The following is a 23196-nucleotide window of genomic DNA, read 5'->3' on the forward strand; positions in this document are numbered from 1 at the left end:
GTGCTTAGCATTTTAATGTATTGGGGAAAAATGAAAACCATATGATGGGAAACACAGTTGAGGGTTTATGCCAGCCTCTCATTGGCCAAACAACGGTTTCTCCAAACAAGGTTTTTGAGTCTTTGGGGCTCATTATAGCTTTACCGGTATCCCACTAGTAAGTCTACTGGGATACCAAGAAACTTCCCTTACCATCTCCGCCGCCTGATTGCGCACGGCTGAGACAGCGGAAAATTCCCATTACATGGAGTCGAATATGAAACCATGGGATGTGATTGTCGGAATCACTATCGATGCCAGTGATTCTGGCATTCATTTGCCGATAGGGCCCTGATCTACTGGCAGGTCAGGCCTGCTGGTAGATCAGAGCCCCCACCGGCAAACTCAGGATACCCCAGTCTGATAAAAATGCTGGCGCCAGTATTACCCGGCAATTCTTCCCGATTTTTACCGGACCAGGGAATTGTTTGCACAGCTGCAGTACGACCACTATATGTATTTTTGCTCTTTTCTATGGCATTAAGCTGGACTCCAGCACAGATGAACATTTGCTTGCCATCTACTGGCTTCAATTCATAGCCCTTGGAAAAGGTTCCACAATATCAATAGAAATCCGAAAATGAGCTAATAACCTCGGCATGCAGAAAATCCTGCAAGCTTCCTTGAGGTAGAAGTCTTCTTGTGGTGGAAGAGCAAAAACGCAAGCTTTGCAGATTCTGCCTGGACTAAAAAGAAACATATCTTGGGAGTCTGGAGAAAGGGGTGGAGAAAGGGGTGGAAGCGAGGCAACCATTTAGGGGAAACTTGGATTCCTACTTCACCTCACAAACACCACAGGTACGAGTCATTGTACTGCACTGCCCACATAGGGTGTCATTTGAACTTGTACTTCTATTTTTGACACATAGAGGACACCTGAGCAGCTCAAGCCTGCACAGTAAAAAATGTCAAATTCTGCATATTTGTCTCTTACTTTGCACACACTTCACTGTTATTGTGAGTATTCTGATGAATGGAATGAGCGCAATGCTGAGTTTACATTCATACTCAGATGGAATGCATGCTTGAATAACTATCACAGGCATGGATGATACATTTGCTGTCATTCTTATGTTCCCAAAATGCACTTTGTTTTTATGTAAAGCAGCCAGCATCCAACATTCAGGGCACCTACATTACTTGACACCTACTAAGAAGGGGGATCCCACAGTACATTTTGTACATTCCAGCACTGGGGACAACTTTGCTCACAGTTGGATCTGTAGCAGGAGGCTCACCGGTTGCAGGCGTGAGGCGTATTTCAGATTATGTATATGGTTGGTTGGGGTTAGAAGGACAGATTTAAGAGTGGCTGCTTTCGTTTCAAGAACCAAGGATCAAGAATGTCATGGGAATAACCAATGGTTGAAAGCAACCACCGGCGCCTCCACCAAACAAGGTTTGCCAAACAACCCACTCTGATTTCAGATCATACATCACCCTGGAGGGTGGGAGATGACTTGAGTTGCCTTCCGATGATGCAGGTGGTCACCGCAAGAGCAGCAGCAGAATGGAGTATTAGCTGCAGATGCTGGCAGAACTAAAATGAAGCGTAAGTGAACAAAAAACCTTTTGGAGTCTGGAGAGAGGGGTGTGAAGTGAGAAGAACCTTCAGGAGAAACATGGATTCGTATTCCACCAGAAGTCGTCAGGGCCTTTTAATGCTTTCAAATGAAAGGGGCCTCGAGCCTTGGGGGGCCCCCAGCAACTGCCCCCCATGTTGCCAGTCAGGAGTCTTCTAACACAGGAATATATTAATTTCTCTATTTTCTTTTGGGGCATAAAATGTGTGCTTTTACCCTTCCCATGGGTTATACAGAAGTGTTATCACCTCATTGCCTTCTAACACTGGTTCCTCCACATCTGTCACTTGCTGATAAAAAAGTGTTTAGAGCTCTTCAGTGGGCACTTGGGGTTCAAACTCCCTGCTGGCTGTCCATCTCATGATAATCGGCTGCAATTAACCTTATCTGTGTTGCCATTTTAATGTATGCCCCCCCACGGGCGCCTCAGACTATTTTCGCTGTAAGCAGGCGGGCCCCAACCATCACGTTGAAATGGGGTCCCACTCATCTTCAGCCGGGCCTGCTTATTCCACCCTAAAAACACCCCCAACAAGGGGCAAGTCCGTGTGTTGCCTGCAGAACACAGCAGTGTATGTGTAACTAGTATTTTTGTTTTGGCACAAAGGACGAGCCTGTGGCAAATAAGCAAAGCAGAGCACAATCCTTCAAAATTCACCACGCCCAACAAAATGAGCACGAATTACAGCACGCGATGGCACTGCGCATGCGCTGCTCTACTCAGGAGTGGGTGTCATGGCATGCTGCCTCAATGGTGAAATGCGCGGTAGAGACCTATATCCAGAGGAGGAGCCAGCCTCCAAATTTTGGGAGGGCTCCGTGGCAGTTTTCAAAACATTCAGTGAGATGGGACATTAAACCTATTGAGCTATTGACCCCTCCACCCGTATCCTAACCCGCTCCCCCCAAGCCCAGGAGGCTGAGTACATACTACGCCTTCCTTTGGCCCATTAGATGCATCTTTCACCCCAAATCACCAGAGGCCCGGAGCTAATATAGTAGGGCCCACACTAAGAAGAGCATGCAGAAGGAATGGGTTTGTTTGCCCCCCGGCAAAATGTGCAGAAGCGACTGAGTGTAGTGGGGGGGCAAACCAGTGGCGCAGGGGATTGGGGGCTCTCCTCCTGAGACATTTCTTTTAAATAATGGGCTCAAATGTTGCATTTTACAGTACACCTTCTGTAATACATTATGTAAAAAGCTACACAGTTTACAATCGGTTTTGTAGGGTATGATATGATATATGATTTATAATGCACTTAATACCAAGGGGGTTCTAAACGCAGACCCGGGGATTGAGCCTGTGTTGCTCGTGGTGTCCAAGGCGAGCACGCTGCCCCTGAGTTATCCTCCCGAGACAAGGGTAAGAGATAAAGTCCATTAGATGCCATGTCACCAACAGTGCACGGGATCATTTCCAATGCATTCTCATAATGCCTTTGCCAGTACTCTGCAAGTGTCAGAAACATGTTCATATTGATTGTGCCCACACATGCCCATTCTGGTGCACCTATATCTGCCACTATTCCCACATCATAAAATACTCATGTTTGCTTTGTCCATAATGCAAGTAATGATACCATGTTTTAATATAATGTTTTATTGGTTTAACAAGCAAGCCTTTACCATTGACATCACATTCCATTAACAGTTCTCATTAAACCAATCAAGGGTCATATCCTAAAACCAATACAATAAAATAACAAAAATCATTCATTTGTTCCAATTCACTTAGTGATTTCTTATTCTTAAGCACAAAGACCACTATTTTCATGGTTGCTAGCATCAGGCTGGTTCTTTCTCCTAAAAGAATCCATTCCCATCACTGTTCAGCCGCTAAAGATGACATTAGCCCAACATGTGCCTCTAAGAATTTTGATTGCACTTCCGTAGAGCTTTGCACGAGGTAACAAGATGGCAGAGCGTTTCACCAGTTCCCCCCTCAAAATGCCTAGATTTTGTGTCGTTCCTCCTATTCTAAATTGGGGCATTTGGGCCAGAGATAATTCTTTCCAAGTAAACTTTTAAATTATTCTTTACTGCAGCATATTGAGGTCTTGAGTGATCTCTTTTTTTCTGAAAACCTTTATGCGCCCCCATCATAATCGTTCTCTCATCACTTTTGACATGATCTCTCTTGATAATCCCCTCTGCTGGATCCTTGACCATCGCCAATCTTTTTTCGTCCATTGTCTTGAATCAAATGATCTTAGTCCTTGTTTGTAGCTGGGCGTCTGTATCCGTAGATTTCCGGTCTGAACAATTCAGCTTTGGGGTAGCCTGGCCAATTTGCCTCTCACTTTCAACCCAATCTGACCAACTTAAGTCATTCCAGTCTGTATTTTCTTCCTCTCTATCCATTACTTACCATATCTTGGCGAGAAGCGGTTTAATTCACAAGAGCCAAAACCTCTGTCGATTTTGTAAAAATCTGAAACAGCCAGAGACCTTATCACATTTAATAGTAGAATGTCCAGTCCTTCTCCTAATAAGAGAACAGTACTTATGCAACATAATGCAATTCACATGTGCGCGTACCACAAATGAAATATGGAATGCTTTGATTACTAGTACCAGAACGGTCATACACATAGCTTTAACTCAATTCATAAAAACTATTTTACCTGGAGAATTGTATCTAAATGGAAACTGAATGATAGTGATTTATGTGTATTGTCCAATATCAGCACTGTTTTTAATATTTTAAGAACAACATTTCCTCCTTTCACTTGTTATCTTTTTTCTTTTTTTCTTTTTCTTTTTTTTCTTCAAATTTAAATTATTTTATTATCTATTCTTTTCTTTTCTTGACCCTGAATTGTTACAAAAAATCAATTATGTTTGTAGACCTATATTTTAATATTGGATTTGTGAAGATTTTATGTACATAGCTGTCTATGTACATTTGTATTTTGTCGAATATTATATAATGTAAATACTGTATCTAAGTATGTTGAAAGTAAAACATTTGAAAGGTTGAATATTTCAGCCAAACAAATAAATAAAAAAAGAAAATTACTTCAATTAGGTCACTTAATCGTGTTTCAGATGGATCTTCATCTTCCACCAGTACGTCTGCACTTTTCGGATTAGAGCGTGTCTGATTAAGTTCCTCAGTTATCTGGTCAGCTCGAGGCAGAGTCAGTTCTCTTCTTGGACGTTTGGGAGCTGGTCTCGTGTCTATAGCAGGAGGAGCTCTTAGATTTTTTAAGAAGGCCCTTGAGCCGTTAGATTTTCGCTTATGCGTGGTTGTTAGATTTTTTGTTTTTTTTTCTAAACTTTTATCTCTTTTCCTCTTTCCCGGGACTTCATTACGTGTTCCAGAATTGTTTGCTGGTTTGAATATTGAAAATGTGTTTCTTTCCTTGGGTGTTTCCTGTGATTCTATTTGGCTCGATACCAGAATTTACACCACTTCATGTTCTTCTGTCAAAAGGGCTGGCACAATGGAAGACGTTGGTGGCACCAGCATTTTAGAGATTTTACCTGGAGAGGGCTGCACTAGTTTCCCTTGTGCCCTCATCCACTTACAATCCTCGACTATCGCTTCCATTAAAATTGACTTGTCCGTAGATTTCCGTCTCACCATACCACACAGGCAGTTTTGCCATTTCACTGAGGTTTCGGCTTCTTTATTTAGCCTTTCATCCTCCTTTAAGATAAAGCCCTCCAAAGCCATCATTTTAGTCTGCATTGCTGAGAATTGACTAATCTGATCCTGTAAAGAGTCATGGATAGACTCACAGAGTTTGGTAAACGGAACCAATGTGATTGATAATGACGCTATTACTCTCTGCTGTAAATGACTCTGTTCCTCCTTCCGTAGGGTTTCGCCCCATTTCCGATGGCTTTGATTATGCCATAGTGCACTCTGTGAGTAAGGCAATGAGGAGAGGAAGGAGTAGAAGAGCTACAATGAGAAAGCTTCTTGGTAAAACTTGCAGCATCTATATTTGGTCTGCACACGGGGTCATCTCTGTCTTTCATTTCTTTGCTTTGATCTTTATCGTCCAACCGGGGCACTCCCCATTAGGGGCCTCAGTTTTTCCCCCACTCAGTTGCTTTAAAGGAGCCTCTGAGAATTGCACCTCACTTTGCTGGTAGGCGGATTTCACCCCCAAGACTGGCTTTGACCCAATACTAGTATTTTAATCAGCAGGTTTATGCTGGCTCTGTCAATATATGCCAGTATCCCCATGTAAGAACATACTCCTGTTGGCTGTGCCTTAATGCCAGTAAAAAAAAAAAAGATTCCACAGTAAAAGAAAAATATCCTTGCTGGCTACACAAAAACTGCCCTCCACATATAAGAACTCTCATCATTTTGTATTTGATCCCTACCAGTAGTAAAAAATGTCATGCCATAGTAAAAAAAGAAACACTGCATTGCAAACTGTACAAGTGCCCCCACCCCAGAGTAAGAACACTTATGTTTCCTTTGGCCTTAGCAGCAGTAATAAAATACAATGGGCTTCATTAGAACTTTGGCGGTAGCCGTGCCTGCCGCCCGAGTTGCATTTTTTCCGTCACCCGTCAATGGGGAATTACCGGGTAATTCCGACATTGCCGGACCCGGTCATTCCTGCATTGCTGGGTGCCAGTGCCTGTCAGTCCCCATTCCCATTGAGGCCCATAGGGCAAAGGGAACGGGGACATCGGATGCTCCGGCACCGTCAACGGCAGTGCCGGTGCATCTGACATGCTGCGCTTGCGGGTGTCGCTTTGCCTGCCAGGCCAGACCTGGCGGGCTGACAGGCACCTGCGTGTACAGCTCGTAGTATGGCGGTCCGGGAACTACGGTACCGGCATGCTTACCGGTACCGTAGTTCCCGGACCTCCATGCTTATAATGAAGCCCAATGTCACAGTATGAAAACATGCCCTTGTTGACTAGCCGGTAAGATAGCTCAGTGGGTTGAGCGTGCACCGTTACGATCTGAGTGCGGTTCGCAGGTTCAAATCCCTGCAAGGCTAACTCAACCTTCCATCTTTCGGAGGTCGATAAATGAGTACCAACTTTGGCTGAGTAATAATTGTATGTAAATATGTTCTCTGTACAGTGCCCTATATTAATAACATATTATCATTACACTAATCACCCCATATAACAACACTTATGTCTTACTCATATTGTATTTGCCCTGTAACAGCAGTAAACATGCCACATGCCACAGCAGAAAAAATACATTGGCTTGCAGGCTGCACAAATGTCCCCCACCTCCACGTAAGAACACTTATGTTGCCTTTGACCTTAACACTAGTACAATAAAAAGGCAATCCACTCTCAGCTGCAACCAATGTTGTCTCCCTTGCTACCCCGGGGCAAAACAATATATAATTGCTGAAGGGTGGGGGGGGCCTTGTGCTGTGATCATGATCCTTACGAGCCTTTGGGAACAGTGTCTCTCCCATGTATAACTCACGGCTAGTTCCTGTTTAAACGACAGTGAGGGTGGCCATCTTAAAGATGGACACCTGTGTGGCAGCCCGGGAAGTAGTCATGTTCAAGTCGTTCACATGACTTCCATCTAATGACAGCATTGCGCTTCAGCGATGTACTGCTTCCTTTGAAAGCTTCTGACATTTGCTGCACCGGTGTTACTGAGGTTCCCATGGCATGTGGATGCTGGAGTTTCCCTCATGCCAGACATGACTCAGCATGGTGCCTAAGATTACTTGTCATTCTTATTGCATAACGCCCTGTTTGCTCGCAATTTGGTTGTCACACAACTTTATCCATGTGTTTCTAGACACTATGCTTGACCATAAGGACTGTTTGTCCTTTCCACAGACTCTTCATGGCGATGGGTACTCAGGATACAAAGGGGGGGGGGGCTGTGCTCTGATTGAACTGTAATTTGGAGTATGCTTGTGAAATAACGTATGCTCCTTAGGCATAGAGGTAGGGTTCCAGCATAAGTACTTTATTACATCTTCTGCCAGTTACATCAAGATGTCACAGATTTACTCAGAGATAACCACTGGCTCCCATCACCCAGGCAGGGGCTCTCTAACCCCCTGCCTCTAGAACCTTCTAACACACATCAGCCAACATTCTTTCTTACATGACTAGCTTCTGCATTCATCTCAAGCACTACATAACACATCTCCCTTCCTTACAGATCGCACCACAACATAACAAAGCACATCACAACACATCTCCCTTCTTCACATAAGCCAACATCCGTCACGCTTACACATCACACATTCACTGTTCACACACTCATCATTACCCACATTCATCACTACCAATGTCAGCCATACGCTGGGTGGACATGGAACTTGTGAAATGAAATGGGGCGGAACCAACTACAATGCACTAACACAAAGGCAAGTGGAAGCCTTATGTCTTTACCCTGCTAAAAGCAAGCAAGCACCTTTCATCAAATGACACTCCTCCCTAACACACTGCAGCATGCATAACCAGCCATCACCATCTTCTAACTCCACACCACACACCTCTCATCTATCACCTTTTGTATGAGAGATGCAACTCTCAACAATGCGGAGGACACAGGCCCTTTCTCTCCTGTGTTATAAAATAAATAATAAGCCCCTCTCCTGTGGCTACCTCAGAATACTACTGAAGGTAGCCAAAAGCTTACACACACGCTGCGCCTTTTTAAAAAGAGGCACACCTCATGAACAATAATAACATTAGGGAAGACGTTACCCACCTTTCAATACAGGCTTACTCATAAAACACCATGTCTAAGAGACGGAGGTGCAGTCCCCTTTCTACTTTAATTGAAAACCCACAGACAACCACACTACAAGACGGGGTAGGATCTAAAAAACACAGATCAGCCACTATCAGAAATAAACCATTCTACAGGACGGAGGTCAAACCTCTTATCTACTCTGGTTAGATCTGCACAGATCAACCACAGAGCATGACGGAGGTACAGCCCCCTTTCTACTCCGGCTGGCATAAACAATGTAACCACCCTACTAATATTACATTTTGAGCATACAGCTGGCATACAATTACACTGCATAACTTGGCTAAGGGTCCATTGCTCGAACGCTTCGCCCCCTTTTGTTTTTTTTATAATACTCACTCTATTACATCATACAGTTTATCATAACCCAATATTAGCTGCTCATAGCTGCTAACCTGAAATTCCTCAATTGGTTACTGTCTAGCAACACACATTTTATTATAACCCTTTAAGTCCATAGCTGCTCACAGTCACAGCTGCTAACCTGAAATTCCTCAAAAGGTTACACACTAGCACATACTCTCGTGCTCTCTCCAAGAAACCCACTGGACTTTCAAACATGACTTTTGACCTCACCGATCCTTCCACAGACACGTACCCTTCATCAAACATCCAAAACAGGGTCCTAAATCTCCTTACGCAACTCATGAATCTAACTATTTCCACTTGCATTTACAATAAAATGTCAAAATATAATGCAGTTCACTTCCCTCTTTCATCGCTCATCACAAGGGTCTCTCACCCGCCGCCATTCTGCACACCGATGTTCCAATGCAGGCGGTCGAGAGAATCCCTTTCGGCTCCCTGCGGGACTCCTCACGCGGAACTTCGCAATGTCAGCCCCTCACATCTCGTTTGTGCTCCACCAGAGACCGGTAAGCAGACACTGCGTTTCGTCGCACTTTAACAGTACCACACGTTTCCTCAAAATCCTTGAATTCCCCTGCTGCACAGTATCTTCCTTTCTGTCATATTATACATTTCACCACGTAGAAAGGGAAACACACTTTTCCAACAACCAATAACACACACAGCTCTTATGTGCGTGTCATTATGCCTGCTAAGCGTGCATGGGTTCTTTGCTCTCATCACTTCAGGAACTGCGTACATCACCTAACGAAGTGCCGTATGGCTTTCTTTGGATCGTCATCTCCCACAGCGACTTCAGTGATGTCACTGCTCGTCTTGATACCACAGAGCAGAGCAGAACCTCCTGTGCCCCAATGGCCGCCTGGGCTCTGGTAATGGTGAGTGGAAGCTGTCCTACGCTCGTGTCCACCGACCGTGCGCATTATGAAAACTCCCGGGTCCCACACATTTCTCCATACTGCCACTACACACCCTCTACTATCGGTGAACAGTGGTCCCTAGAATGAGACACTTTCTGTCCCCTGGGGCATACAACAGGCCACACACTTCTACTGGAGGGGTAGAGCTCTTTCACACAGCTCACACTTCTGGTCGGCACTTCATTCATCTGGGGGTAACTAGCCCTCTGCCTCCTATTCAGTTTCAGCCTGGAAGCCAACTTCTTGCTCTGTAATGCTGGGAGCGGGGAGATTCTACTTCCGGAACGGCACTGGGCACATCCCCTAGTGTTATTATCACTAGCAGCCCCCCTCTTGCTCTGCCCTTGGGACTTGTGCAGTGCTCCCCTTCTTCTTTCTTCTGGGACTGTGGGGGACTTGTGCTTCTCTACCCTTGGGACTTTCTGGAACTTCCCCTCCCTTGGCCCTGGGTGTTGGGTGTGCACAGGGAAGATTTTTATTGACGGATATACATGTAATTTATCTGCTCGTTGTATTGTGATGAGTTTTACATTTTGAGATTATCTTTTCATTCTTAACAATTCTCTTTTGATTTATTGTTACATACATATGTATGTCTGTTTTGTTGAGCAAATCACTCTCAGTAAATCATATTAGTGATATCGTAACCATATTGTTCTTAGTGTACTGGAACAATGCTATGTGATGCCACTTCCTGTTTTGTCAAGGGGGGGAAAGGTCCTCTGCATTGCATCCCATGACGTTACTTGGGGATGGTGTAAAATAACATCACTTTCGGTGATATCATCAGACAGAGGTCAAGGGTCACGTGATGTCACTTCCAGTATCCCTGGCATTTTGGTGAAATTATATCCCTGCACCCCATTTAACAATACTCATCATGTTGGCTTTGCCCTTAACGCAAGTACAAAATTCCATGCCACAGTAGGACCCAGTCTGAGGTACCCTCCTCACTCCAACCCCACCGTTACATAATAACACTGAAGTTGGTTTTGCTTTGCCCCAAAACAATGGTAAAACATGCCATGCTTCAGTCAAAAAATGTTCATGCTCCAATGCCCCTCCCTCGACCCCAGCCTTGCATACATGCACATACACATATGCAAACACACACACATACATACATACACACACACACACTTGTACTGTACCAAACTCGCCTTTTCTATTGTTATACACCTATACTACACCAAATCTACTTAACTCGCTAGTACTAGGCTAGGCCTCATGGCTTCCTTCCGCAGAGTCACCCTCGCTATAGCCACTATCCTACCACTCCTCCACTCAGTCACCCCGACTATCTTTTTACCCCATTCTGATCACCAACATTATACAAAGCCACTGCCACCTCACCAGCCATTGTCAACACAGATTCACCTAATAACCCACTCAGTCCTGCAGACTGGATCCAGCGCTTTGCCACTCCACCCACACCATTTATACCTTGCCCAGTGAGATTAAGAAATCTGAGACTTGGCTCTCGTTTCACAACTCACAGGCCTCTCACCAGGCGTTCTGTGCAGCCCTCTGTAACTAAACTAACTACGGCCCCTCTTGCCACCCGTCCGACAGAAACTACAGAGACTGCTGAACCAACCAGCACACTACCTCCTACTTCCCAGCGCCTGACTGAACCTCACACTTCCTGCCCCTCTATCAAAGGAGCTCTAATCAATGCTCGATCCTTGGTCACACACGCCCTTGATATTGCCGACCTCATTGCAACCATTGACCTAGACCTGCTCGCCATTACAGAAACCTGGTTACACCAGGCCGCAGGCCCAGCACTGTCCTTACAAAGGACAAACCTTGGACTGATTTACAGATCTCAACTGCTCTTCAACCATCCTCCAGAACGAACCTACAGCTTGGTCTGATCACCACTGTATCTCATTCGATATGCACCCTGCAACCTTAAGTCCACTATTGCCCCTAATTTCATGCCATCAACAACCAGAACAAAACCCTTCCAAAACTTTACCATTTGATCCATGATATCCTGGACCCATCCAACTATAAAGATTTAGATTCCAACAAATTAGTTGACCTCTACAATGATACACTAGAATCAGCCTTAAACATCATCGCCCCTATCAAACTAAAAAAAGCCAAACTAACAGCCCATCTCAACAAATGGTTCACTATTGAATTAAAAACCCTACGGAATGCCAAAAGAGTTGCCTAATATATTTGGAGAAAATCGCCCACGCCTGCTAACAAAGTGTTGTTCACCACGGCTGCAGCCACTTACAAATCTGCCATTCTAGCCACTAAATAAGAGACATATAACAAAAGAACGTTTCACAGGTTCTTGGCTATAGGGGTCTGGTCTAACATGGCGACATGTTCCTTCCTGTTCTATCTGTTTCATTTAGCTCCGATCAGTGCAGTAGGTCGCGTCCGTCTCACTTGGTTTGTGGTTTAGCCAAGAGAAGTCCACATGAACAAATGGGTAAAATAGAATAACCCAGAATGAGACTGTGCCCAGTGTTCCAAAAAAATGTTTAATATATTTCACAAAGTGCCCTTTATGATGACACGTGTTTCGGTCTACCTTGAGACCTTTCTCCAATCAGGGCTATTCACGTAACACATGAAGAATATTACATACCATATTCCAACTTAAACATAAAAGAGTGCGTCAAATCACATGTTAAACCCATTTGGGAAAATAAACACACAATTGTGGTGTACATAGTTACAAATTCAAACCAAATTAAGAAATGCAACAGATATGATGCAAAATAAAATAAAAAGCCAGACAAAAATGGGGTTGGCGAAAGGGATGGAAGATAAGGGTCAAGAGATAGACAGAGATAACTTATTTAGTTGGTGCTTATTGGGGAGTAACATAATCAGTTTTAGAATACAGTAAATGTGTCCATTTTACCTTATTTTCTCTAGTGCCCCTATTAGGTTTAGCAGAACCTGTCCGCTCATCAATGTTCGGGTTAGATCCCTTGGAAACATAGATCCCTTGGAGCCATTTTTGTCTGGCTTTTTATTTTAGTTTGCATCATATTTGTTATTTCTTAATTTGGTTTGAATTTGTAACTATGTACACAATTGTGTGTTTATTTTCCCATCAAACTGAAAATGGGTTTAACATGTGATTTGACACACTCTTTTATGTTTATGTTGGAATATGGTAAGTAATATTCTTCATGTGTTACGTGATTAGCCCTGATTTGAGAAAGGTCTCAAGGTAGACTGAAACACGTGTCATCATAAAGGGCACTTTGTGAAATATATTAAACAATTCTTTTGGAACCCTGGGCGCAGTCTCATTCTGGGTTATTTTATTTTACCCATATAACCAAAGAATATTTAATGCCAAATATGGGACCAAAGAGCTCTTCAGCATCCTAAGGGAACTGGAGTCCCCAATCCCACCCACAGAAGTATGCATAAAGGACACAGACTGGTGTGCCAAAATACAGAAAGCCCTTACCGACAAAATCTCATTGCTTCAATCTAAAATAAAGGATAAGAGGAACAGTTTGGTCACTAGCTTCAACTCCAGCTAACCACCCGATCACTGCGTCCCTCACTGTATTCTGTTTTCCTTCTCACCAGTCTCACCGTCTGGAGTTGAAAATATCATCAGAGGTCTAAACCAACCAGATGCCAAGGAGATCTCTGTACTGCCACCACCATTCAGGAAGGTGCTAATGACTCGGCACCTTTCATTGCCACCCTGATCAACTCCTCGTTCCAGTCCAGCACTGTCCCCAATAGCCTTAAAGAAGCTTGGGCCATGCCCCTCCTAAAAAAAAAAACCTAGACCCTAATATCCGACCAATTACCGGCCTATTACCACTGTCCCCTTCCTCTTAAAAATATTAAACAGAGTCGCGTACCTCCAAATCCAGCAACATTTGGAGGCTAATAACCTACTTGGGCTCAGACAATCCGGTTTTTGGCCGAAACACAGCACTGAAACTGCCCTCCTCGACCTTAAAATCCAAATGGATGAGGCCAAGGACAAAGGTAACTTTGCCATCCTCCTGCTGTTGGACCTCTCTACAGCATTTGACCTCGTTGATCACCAGATTATTCACAGACCACTTGACCTCAGCTGCGGCCTTCTCCAGTGACGCTTCTAATTGGATCCAATCATTCCAAAGGCCATTCGCAAAGGCCATGGGACCGAAACTGCCCTACTAGATTTAAAAAACCAAATCACCAAAATAATGGACACAGGTAAACCTGCTCTCCTCCTGCTACTCGACCTCTCCGCAGCATTTGACTTAGTGGACCATGACATACTCACATCTCACCTTTTCAATGCAGCCCACTTCTCCCTTAAAGCAACCTCCTGGATCACATCCTTTCTAGAAGGTTGAGCCATGAAGGTGCATTCTGACCAGGCCAATGCTCCTCCGACCACCATAAGCTGTGGAGTCCCGCAAGGGTCATGCACTGCACCGACTCTATACAACCTCTTCACTAAACCCCTCTTTGACCTACTGGACTCCCTCGGCATAGCTTACACAAACTATGCCGATGACACTCAAGTCCTCCTCCCCCTCACTGGAGACTATGCCCGAGACACAGAAGCCCTCCTCAACATTTACTCCATGATCCAAGCATGTATGGCGATCAATGGCCTCTGCCTTAACGGAGACAAAACAGAGATCATCATCCTGGCCCCCAGCGAAATCCTATCCAAGCTCAGCCAAGACTACTCACACATAAACATCGACAACACCAACATACCTGTATCCACTGCTGTGAAGACCTTAGGAGTATACTTAGACGCTACTCTCTCCATGACAAGACAAGTCAACGCCATCTTCTCCTCCTCTGCACTGACCACCAAACTCATCTTCGCCATAAAACCCTATCTCACCACTCCCAACTGCCTCTCCATTGCCAGAGCCACCATAGGAGCCAGGCTAGACTATTGCAACGCCCTCTTAGCCGGCACCTCAACTAAAAATCGAAACAAGCTCCAAACAGTGCAAAACAATGCGCTCCGCACTGCCCTGCACTTCCCAAAATTCACCCATGTGTCGCAGGCCAGAAGAAACGCTTACTGGCTCCCAGTTAAAGAAAGAATTAACTTCAAAGTACTCTCCTTTACACACAAATGCATCAACCATACTGCTCCCTCCTACCTAGCAGAAACCATCATCAGGAAATCCTCCCTTCATCCTATAAGAACCCCCCCATGACAACCAACTCCGAGTTCCCACCATAAGAAGAGCTAAAGCTGGAGGCATTGGCTTCCCAAACATAGCACCTAAGCTCTGGAACAACCTCCCTAACTCTCTCAGAGCGGAACCCTCGCTGCTTTCCTTTCGGAAATCCCTCAAAACCACGCTCTTCACATAAGCACCTCCCTTCCGACATGAACGACACATATTTTAAACGCTCTGTTGTCTGCGCTGCTTATGTATGTAACTAAAACTTGATACTGTAAATCGAAATGCCTTGTAAACGTATATATCTAAAACATGCCTGTAAACTTAACAACCTTCCTTCTGTAACCAGCCAAATGCTTATATGTAACAGTGCCACTATGCCCACGGGCTGAGCGTGCGCTTTATAAATATGAATAAATAAATAAATAAATTCCGATCCAATAGAACCACTAGGGTCTTCGCTCCCTCTTCCTCAGCGGACCCAATCCCTATTCACTGTGGGGTGCTACAAGGCTCGTGTGTCTCCCCTACGCTTTATAATTTATTTACAAAGCTCCTCTTTGACCGTCTTGACCACTTGGGTGTCACATACACGAATTACGCCGATGACACCCAAGTAATCATAATGTTATGAAGATGATTCTAAACGGATTAATGAAATTTACCTCTACATCCAGGCATGGATGGCTGCCCATAGCCTTTGTCTGAACAACGATGAAGACAGAGCTCTTGATCGTCGACTCACAAATAAGAATAAACAAACTTGACCCCCGATACTTGCCATTCGATATCGATGGGAAATCCATCAAAGTGGCCAAGGAAATTTAAACGCTGGGAGTGTACCTTGACTCCACCCTCTTACTTAAGAAACAAGTGAGTACCACTGCATCAACGACTGCCTATACAAACAAACTGATCAATGCTTGCAAAGCATTTTTGTCGCCTAATAGCTGCATCACGCTTGCCAGGGCCTTAGTACTATCTAAGATTGATTATTGCAGCACCCTCTTCCTAGGCTCTTCTGAACGGAACCTCAATAGACTTCAAGTCTTACAAAACAACGCTCTAAGATCAGTGCTAAGTATTCCTAGATCCAGCCATATCACCAGCTTCAGACAGAACGCCCACTGGCTCCCGGTGCACGACAGAATTTCGCTCTGCACCATAGTCATCACCCATAAATGCTTATCTAAATCTGCCCCTAAGTACTTATCAGACAAATTCACCAAACATCAACCAGATAGATCTACTTGAACTCCTTACTCGCACTGCCTCACCATCCCGAGATACAAACTTAAAAGAGCGTGAGGAGTTAGTTTCCCAGTTCTTGCCGCCAAATGCTGGAACTCTCTCCCTCTCACCCTCAGAACGGAACCCTCCTTCTGGACCTTCAAAGCCAAAGTCAAGAATTGGTTCTTGAATAAAAACACTAACTGACTACCTTCTCTACCACCACCATCTACACACTCCAGATGCTCTATTGCCTTTTGCTTTATCCATGCTGCCTGGTTTACATCTCTTTCCATTTGCACTCCCGTCCAAGTTGTAACCATGAATGATCTTGCTTTGCGCCTAATTGTATTTTTTGTATATTTTACTGTATTTTTTTGCTAAATCGACTTACTCTGTACATTTTGGTCGATTACTACTTCTGTTGTTGTAAACTTTGTATGCCTGTAACATTGTCTCAATCTTTAGCGCCTAGATGCCCCAGGGCTCAGTGCGCTACATAAATAATAAACTAAACTAAACACACACACACACACACGCACACACGCACGCACGCACGCACACACACACACATATATGCACAGTCATACACATTGACCCATCAGTCACACCCCCATACAGCTTATTTGTCATTCACACGAGCACACAGAACATTTACACTGCACTCTCATTCACACGTGCAGTCGCACCCATGCCCACCATTCATACTGTATTCATTCATATGCGTGATTTACAGACACTCACTCACATAGAAACATGCACTCACACACTCTCTTGCATGCATGCACGCACGCATACATTCAAACATGCATGCCGTCCACACATTCACACAAACAAAACCGCTTTTTTAGTTAATGCTAATTATTGCAGGCATGGGCCATGTTAAAGCTGAGCCCCGAAGTTAAGCCTTTAACTTTAAGGTAGAGGGGGTATCCCTGGGCAGACTTGTGTCCTCTGCCTCTATGTTTGCAGCTGCAAGGCAGTCATGTTGATGTCTGTTTTCCCACCTCGTAGAGCCGTGCATTTGATTACTTTGAAGTTTAAAAGTAAGTAAATACACCGCTCTCTGAGGTGAGAAAAGTGCCAGGTTTTTGCCATCTGAGCCCAGGCATCACAGCACTGGAGAGCGATGCCTGCTGGCTCAAAGCGGGAGGGCTTTAGCCCAACCCCCAGCCTGGCGCAGCCCATGCCTGTATCCTGGAAGAGCTATTTTGCCCGGATATTTCCTGCGACTGCCAAGTTCAGAAGCCGCCAGTGATGTCAGAGCAATGTACAAACGTCACAACACAGGAGTCAACTTAGTAGTTGTGTCTGATGGCGTTCAATGGAAGCCATGAACAACACAACAATTGTATGACGGTTATTCAGCACCTGCGATTCCCCATGCATGGTTTATGCCAGGGCCTATGGGGATTCTCCTCCCAAGCTCTCACGCGAAATGGGAAAAAGCAGTGATGGCCACGCCCTCCTCCCCGTGGCAGACACACACACCTCACGCCGGGAAAGTAAACAAAACCGTGCAAAACAGTATGCCTGGACTCCAGAGCGGCAGCAGCTTCTCGCAATTTTACACATGAAGCTTTTGATGATTGTCAAAGCGACTCACAACTTTCTGCTGTTTTAAAAGCTCATGGGGCTCCACCAATATTTAGTTTGGGCTGTTAGTTGTCGCTTGGGACACCTGTAAAACGGAACTATTGCATTGGAGTACAGATAGGGCGCACAGGGGTAGACGGGGAACCAAAAGATGCCCTGCCCAGACTGAACTATGAGGAGGGACATAGAGTCTGTAGGTGTTTGTTGGTCATGTGCCCACCCATTGCCTGCCCATGGTCATGCTAATCCCTGTGGACATTGTCATCCATTCCTGTCTCTGCCCGCCCAAAACACCCTCCTCATGGGAGCTATTTGAGGTCCCTTTACTCAAGCCCTGTCACCAGACCTTGCACTCAAGGTACCTACCAGTGTTTGTTCAAAGCACTCTTCTGACAGTTAATGACTTAAAAGGAGCTGTAAACATACTACTGCGTAATAAAAGTGTGGTAACAGGCCTGCACTCAGCCACTTGATTTATAAGCACTCTAAGTGCCCTTCACTGAAGTCCTGTTAAAAACAAGCATTGGCAAAGCCACCAAAGTCCTGTTTTAAACAGGCAATAGCAAAGCCAATATTCTTGGCTTCTGCTTAAGTGTTTTCCAGGTACTGCTATTTGATGCCCATGTGCCCGCACCATTTTACACCTGCTACCAACGATGGGTAGTTAGTACCACTACGGCTGTGCCTGGCAAGTGCCTTTCCCATGCCTGCCCAAAAGTCCAAACTGTTGGCATTGCCAATGCTTGTAATTGTATGGTAGAGGTGTCCAGGAGTGGCAGCACAACTGTCTAAATGACTCTGTGCCTGACTGCCATGAATCTCCTGATGGTTAAGCTTCTGCAGAAAATGACCCTTTGTCCACCCAGGCTGCACAAGCCTGAACAGTAAAAATGGTCCAAAGCTGTATATATGCCTCCTACTTTGCACACATTTCACTGTCATGGTGAGTATTCTGATAGATGAAATTATCATAATGCGCAGACATTTTTGATATTTGATGTTTGATTGGCTGCACCAAATTACGCCCATCTAGCTATGTAATATCCCTAATCATGTTTGCTTTACCCTTGATGCGCAGTATAAATGACATGTCACAGTAAGAAAGTAGAGCTAGACCGGCTGCACCATAATATGCCTGTCTAGCTATGTAACAGCGCTCATCATGATTGCTTTACCCTTAATACCCAGTAGAAATATGCGCCCAGATGCCCCCGGGCTCGGCACGCTTTACACATAAAATAAATACAGATACAAATAAATAAATGCCATCCCTAAGAAAGTATGCTACCATAAGAGCTGTTCCTGTTCAGAAAATAGAATTCAAAGAAGTTCATAGCTAAGCATTTGAGTGTCAATAAATAAACACAGTTTTAGAAAACATCTGCAACCACACACTTCGATTCAGAATGTAGAGTACGTTTTTTTTTAAACTTTCTTTATTGAGTCTCAAACAGCAACCAAACAACAAAAACAGGTTACCTTCAGTCTACAGGCCCGTCTAGCCCCCCCCCACTCCCGACCCAAAGCATTAGAACCAGAATTTATATACAACTCCAGAATAACATCAATGCACAACAAAAGAAGGTATTATTCACCATATCCCGCCCCCAAGTTCACGAAGTGGAAGACAAGCCCACCACAAAATTGTGCTATTGTTCAGAAAACAAAGAGGGGGCAGGAGACTGCGCTGTTGAGAGCGTTTCAGACATGTATTGCCTCAGCAGTGTCCAATAGTTAAGGGGGCGACAGGAGACAGGGAATGGAAACATATCCAGTCTCTCTTCGCTCAGAAGTGTTTATAAGTCCCAGCCGTTTAGAAAAGGTAGGCGGGTTGTGTCTACCCCAGTTTCTGGCTACAAGATACCTAGCCAACACAGAGGCCATGCTTAATAGTTTTTTTTCTGCACAGCTCTCACCTTCCATCAGAGGCAGCAACAAGAGCTACGGGGTATAAGTGCGTGACAAGGGTAGCATCACGCTCATTGCCACCTCTATGCTGGACCAAAAGGGCCTCATGCGGGCGCAGGACCGAGCAACGTGATAAAAGTCAGCGTCCGTGCCGCCGCAACTCTTACATGCCGAAGATCTCCCAGAAAAGAACCTGCAGAGGTAGGCAGGAGAGTAGTAGGCCTGGCGGATAAATTTAAACTGAATCAGTCTATATCGGCAATTTAAGGATATGTGCCGGGTCTGCATGCCGATCGCCCTCCATTGATTCTCACTCAGAGGCTCCCTAAGGACAGTTCCCCATAAGTGTTTGTATCTGTGATTCCCCAATTGTCCCCTGGATCTGATCAGTTTATAAATAGAAGACGCAAGTTTACCCGATGACTGTGGCTGTATGATGAAATTCAGAGCTTGGTGGGGAAAAGGGACTCGAGGAAATTCCGGCCATATATCTTTAAGTGCACCTCTAAGCCTGTAGTAATGAAGCAAAGACACTGCGTTATGCCCTCCTCTGGTTTTAAGTTCCTCCCAGGACACCATCTGGTCGTTATGGACTATATTGTTATTGTTATTGTTATTTTGCATTTATATAGCGCCTTATATACCATTGGTATGGTCTGAAGGCGCTGGTAGGTTGAACGCCCTTGGGAACCGAAGTTCATATCAGTAGAGAGAGTAGAGAGAGACAAAAGGGTGCGTGTGGGCACCGGGTATGTGTGCAGCTCGTGCGGTGTCCGTGTAATAGCTGCATTCTAGCGGTAGGTGTGCTGGTTGAGAGGTCAGGAGTATGTGTTCGTTCTGGCAGGATTTATCCAGAGCGGATGTGGCTGCGTTAGGCCTGAGGAGACCGCCTGGCTGGGGGGTGTGTTACCAGCAGTGATTACTTAGAATGATGTGGAGTGAGCGGCGAGTGTTGGTATGAGAACAGTTGTACCGAATGGTGTCATAGTATCACTGTGTTCTAGTTGAGTGGTGATGTAAGGAGGGAGTAAGCGTGGTGGTGGGATAAGATGGGTTATATACGCTTTCAGATAATCTCTGCATTACAAATCATACTATATACGTCGCGTGCTCCAGACCGTTCCATGCACTCCTATTCACTCCATGGATCCCAGTCTGTTCCATATATTTAGGTCACGCATTCATGCATTCCGGCTTACCGGGTTCGTTTGAGTTTGCGCCGTGCACTCCAGTTCGCCATGCGTACTCCAGTCATTGTGAGTTAAATGCTCTTTAAGCGTTCTCTGCGTTCCAAACCATACTTTATATGTTGCGCAATTCTATGCGCTTCAGTCCGTTCCATGCCCCCCTATCCAGTCTTGTTAGCCCCACGCATGCACTCTTGTCTGCCTCAAGCATGTACCCACTCACCCCCTCTACCCACTCACCCCTCTACCCACTTACCCCTCTACGCACACAAACCCTCGACGCGCTCACCCCCTCTACTCACTCACCCCCTCTATGCACTCACCCCCTCTTTGCACTCACCCCCTCTACGCACTCATCACTTCTTCGCATTCATCCCTTCTACGCACTCATCTTCTCTATGCATTCTTCCTCTCTACGCGCTCGACCCCTCTACGCAATTCAACTCCCTTTACACACTCATCCCTCTACGCAATCATCCCTTCTGAGCACTTATCTGATCCCTGCACTCGTCTGTTTTAAGCAGTCGTGTCTTTCACGCATTCAACATCAGTATTCTGTCCTATTTATTCATCTCTACACTCATCTGTTCTATACCTTCGTCCATTATGTGCACTCATTCACTCTGTACACTTATCCACTCTGTACACTTATCCACTCATACGCTCTAACCCTCATCCGCTTTATCCACTCATCCACTCTATTCACTCATCTGCCCCATCCACTCATCCGCTTAATCCACTCATTCTCTCATCCGTTCTATCCACTTGTCCGTTCTATCCTCTCATCCACTCCATTCACTCATCCACCCTATCCATTCATCTGCCCTATCCACTCATTCTCTCATCTGTTCTATCCACTTGTCCGTTCTATCCTCTCATCTGCTCTATCCACTCACCCACTCTGCGCATTCACCCCCTCGACGCACTCACCCACTCTGTGCATTCACCCCCTCGATGCACTCACCCCCTCGACGCACTCACCCCCTCGACGCACTCACCCCCTCGACACACGCAAACCCTCGACGCACTCAACCCCTTGACGTACTCACCCCTACGACGCACTCACCCCTACGATGCACTCACCCCTATGACGCACTCACCCCCACGATGTACTCACCCCCACGATGCATACACCCCCACGGCGCACTCACCTCCTCTGCGCACCCACTCCCACTGCGCACACACTCCCTCTATGCACCCACTCCCTCTATGTTCACACCCCCTTTACGCACTCACCCCCTCTATGCACTCATCCCCTCTACGCACTCATCCCTTCTACACACTCATCCCTTCTACGCACTCATCCCTTCTACGCACTCATTCTCTAAACATTCTTCCTCTCTATGCACTCATCCCTCTACGCGATTCAACCCCCTTTATGCACTCATCCCCACTACGCACTCATCCCTCTATGCATTCATCCCTTCTACACCCTTATCTGATCCCTGTGCTCATTTGCTCCCCGCACTCATCTGCTCCTCGTAGTCATCTGATCCCTGTGCTCATTTGCTCCCCGCACTCATCTGCTCCTCGTAGTCATCTGCTTTAAGGGCTTGTGCCTTTCACGCATTCAGCAGTGATATTCTGTCTTATATGTTCATCTCTACCCTCATCCATTCTATACTTTCATCCGTTCTTTACAGTCATTCACTCTGTACACTTATCCACACATATGCTCTATCTATTCATCCGCTTTAGCCACTCATCCAGTCTGTACACTTATCCACTCATACGTTCTAACACTCCTCTGCATTATCCACTCATCCTCTCTATTCACTCATCTGCCCTATCCACTCATCCGCCATATCCATTAATTCTCTCATCCGTTCTATCCACTTGTCCGTTCTATCCTCTCATCCATTGTATTCGCTCATCCGCTCTATCCATCCATCCGCCCTATCCACTCATTCTCTCATCCGTTCAATCCTCTCTTCCACTCTGTCCACTCTTCTCGTCTATCCATTCCTCTGGTCTATCCACTTCTCTGGTCTATCCACTCCTCCAGTCTATCCACTCCTCTGGTCTAACCACTCCTGCATTCTGTACACTCCTCCGCTCTGTACACTCCTCCGCTCTGTACACTCCTCCGCTTTGTACATTCGCTAGGTCTACACACTCTTCACACTTCCATATTCATGCGTTGTCCATATTGATGTGCTCTACATACTCATCAGTGTCACATAGCCGTCATTTCTACACACTTATCCGTATATGCTCATGTTTTATTCATTTAGTTCTGTTTGCCCTTCTAGATTACATTGGGGGTTGTTAGCTTTCAGTTTCTCGCATCAGGTGGTTTGATGGATTGGTGTCATTGAGTTGCTGTTGGTCTGTTTGGGTTAGTTTGGTATAGGTTGGTTTTAAGGGAAGAGCCAGGTTTTCAGCAGTTTGCGGAAAGCCATTAAATCCTCAGTCTGGTGGATGTGGGGTGGGAGTGAGTTCCATAGCGTGGGGGCCAAGGCTGACCATGATGATCCACCCAACCTAATTGAGTTT

This window comes from Ambystoma mexicanum, chromosome 3q (assembly GCF_040938575.1).
Source record: "Ambystoma mexicanum isolate Mex_15411 chromosome 3q, UKY_AmexF1_1, whole genome shotgun sequence".
Lineage (NCBI taxonomy): Eukaryota > Metazoa > Chordata > Amphibia > Caudata > Ambystomatidae > Ambystoma > Ambystoma mexicanum.